This window comes from Orycteropus afer, unplaced genomic scaffold (genome assembly GCF_000298275.1).
Source record: "Orycteropus afer afer isolate SDZICR_OR568_19922 unplaced genomic scaffold, OryAfe1.0 scaffold00280, whole genome shotgun sequence".
Lineage (NCBI taxonomy): Eukaryota > Metazoa > Chordata > Mammalia > Tubulidentata > Orycteropodidae > Orycteropus > Orycteropus afer.
In genome coordinates this window covers 3,866,885-3,870,116 of record NW_006921867.1, presented here as the reverse complement: position 1 = coordinate 3,870,116, position 3,232 = coordinate 3,866,885, and positions in this window count along the sequence as shown.

Here is a 3,232-nt window from a genome sequence, read left to right as displayed (position 1 = left end):
AAAAGAGATGTTCATGGGGAAGGATTAATTTCAGGCTAGTTGGGGGCCACATGCTGATGTGGGTAAGGGGAGGGATGGTATAAAAAGAGTCTGTGACTACCATGATAGCATTAGGAAAAGGGAGGATACCAAATTGTGCACATAAGATATAGATGACAGATGCTAATACCAACCAGTTATATCCACAATACTGCATTACCATTAACACAAAACACCAGGCTACAGATACACACATAACCAACTGAGAAGGTCAGATGGAGGTCAGTGAACAGGAGTATAGTCTAGACCAAGGATAGATTCAGTGTAGGATAATCTTGCACAGATACCAGTGATACAAAATACCTACAAACCTTACAGAAACAACAGAAGACAGGCATAGAGTAATCCCTCACAGACAGCCAAACACTGTGGGAAAGATATCCAATGGATCTACCAACTCAGGACCATAGTACTGGTGGACACCAGACTCAACTGGCACAACAAAATACATAAGTCTTGTTCCTCATCCTTCATTGGTGAGTAGCGACTGGGCTCTTAAAAGCTTTCAAGCAGCCATCTAAGATGCACCTAATGATCTCCTAGTGTCGAAAGCAATGAAGAGTGCAAAAAAAAAAAAAAAAGGGCATTTGGAAGCAATCATCCCTAGGACATGATGGCCCTCGAGACCAGGAGAACTGGATGGTGCCCGGCTACCAATGCCGACCACTCAGGAGAGGATCAAATCTGGAGATCCTGGATTGAGTGTGAGGAAAAACGTGGAACAAAATCCAAAAACTCAATAATGACCAGAATTACTGGTTGGATGGGGTCTGGTGAGATCCCCAATACTATGGCCCTGGGACACATTCTGGGCCTGGAATAAAACTCACTCCCAGGGGTTGGCTCTCAGCCCAATAGTGAACAAGATGTACATGCAGACCACTTAACCCAGGGTGACACATCCACCTATTCTATGGAAGTTCGTCCCTTGGAGCAATTGTCCATTGGGCACCAGAGGGGCAACATTCCCACAGAGGACATGCAGGACACAGAGGAGTACAAAACTATGAGGGACACAGGGGGTGGGTTACTGGACAGGGAGGGGAGGAGACTGAGTTAGAGTTGGGGATGGTAAATGGGGAGTGAAACTAAATGTACATTTAATGTTGAATGTAAAACAAACCCAGCTCTGTAAACTTACACCCAAAGAACAATGAAAAAAATATATTAAAAAAAAAGAAAAAGAGATGTTCAACATTATTAATCATTAGGAAAATGCAAATTAAAAAGACACTGAGGTATCACCACACATCTATCAGAATAGGTAAAATAAAAAATAGTGACAATCCCAAGTACTGACAAGGTCATGGAGAAGCTGAATCACTCAGACACTGGTGGGAATGAACAATGCAACAGCCATTCTGGAAAACAGTTTCATAGTTTCTTTAAAAACAAAAAAATACAACTAAACATTAACTTATTATATGACCTACCAGTTGCACTCCTGGGGATTTATCCCAGAGAAATGAAAATTTATGTCCATACTTAAAACCTGTACATGAGTGTTCATAACAGCTGTATTTGTAATAGCTCCAAACAGCAAACAATCAAACTGTCTCTCATCAGTGAGTATTTAAACAAACTGTGGGATTTCCATAGCACGGACTACTATTCAGGAATAAATGTAACAAAGTATTATTACATGCAACAATTTGTATTATTTTCAAGGAAATTGTGCCAAGTGAAAAAAGTCAATTCCAAAGGGTTACATATTGTGTGAGGCCAAGTGTGTGTGTGTATGTGTATGTATATGTTGCTGTTATGTGTATGTATATGTTGTTGTTATGTGCCCTCAAGTCAGACCCGACTCATAGCGACCCATCCTTGGGTTTCCAAGGCAGTATCACTACGGAAGTAGATTGCCCATCTTCATTCCGAGGAGTGGTTGGTGGGTTTGAACCACCAGCCTTCTGGTTAGCAGTCAAGTGCCTTAGGCACTATGCTACCAGAGCTCCTGTGTGTGTGTGTGTGTGTCTTATATATATATATATATATATATATATATATATATATATATATATATATATATATATATAATATTTTTGAAATGACAAAATTAGAGACATGAAGAACAGAAAATGTCACAGAATAGGATTGGGAGGTTGAAAGGGAAGAACATGGGTCTTTTTATAAAAGGGCAACAGGATAAATCCTTGTGATTATGCAGCTGATCTGTATACTGACTGTGGTGGTGGATACAAGATTTTTCACATATGTGATAAAGTTGCTTTGAAATAAATACACCCTCTTTCCCACCCTCCACAGGTGAATACAAGTAAAACTTGGGAAATCTGAATGCAGTAAGTGGAATGTATCAATATGAATATCCTAGTTATGATATTGTATTACAGTTTGTAAGATGTGAGCTGGGAAGTAAGTAGGTAACTAGGTAACTGTGTAAAGGTTAAATGAATCGCATGCAATTTTAATAATTGCATGTGAATTTATAATTGTCTCAAAATAAAATGTTTAATTAAACAGCAATAACAAAAAAAGACCTAATCAAGTTAATTCAGCTTGTTTCACTGCTGGGACTCAAAACGCAGGCCAGAGACCAATGCCCATGCTCCTTGCCACCACCCTATACAGCACATCACTGGTCCCTGAATGCAGGAAGGTAGACTAGAATTGGACTGTAAGCACTACTAAACCACCATGTAGATTTCCTAAACTTTCAACTACCATCAAGTTTCAGAGGCACCGTTGGCTTAGCACCAGCTTTTAGGAAGGAACATATATCCTAGGTTCTTATTAAATTGTATGAGAGTATAATGGTTAGGATTATGGACTTTGCCTACCTGTGTCACTTAAATAGATAAGTGTATGTGTGTGTACGTGTGTGAGAGACACCTTGGAAAAATAACTTTTCTATATCTCAGTTTCCTTAACTCTCAAATAATTGTGAATACTCGTACCTGTACCTAATTCCTAGAATTATAAATATAGAATATGCCACATAGAATAGTAACTTGTATATAATTATTAGGAATTTAGTTTTAAAATATTACTATTGTTCATTTTTCTTTCTGAAATGATAGAATGTGAAAAAATGCATTCTTTAATTTAATTTAAGAGTTAATTATCACTGGTGATTGGAATGCAAAAGTTGGAAACAAAAAAGAATCACTGGTAGTTGGAAAATTTGGCCTTGGTGACAGAAATAATGCTGGAACTCGTATGGTAGAATTTTGCA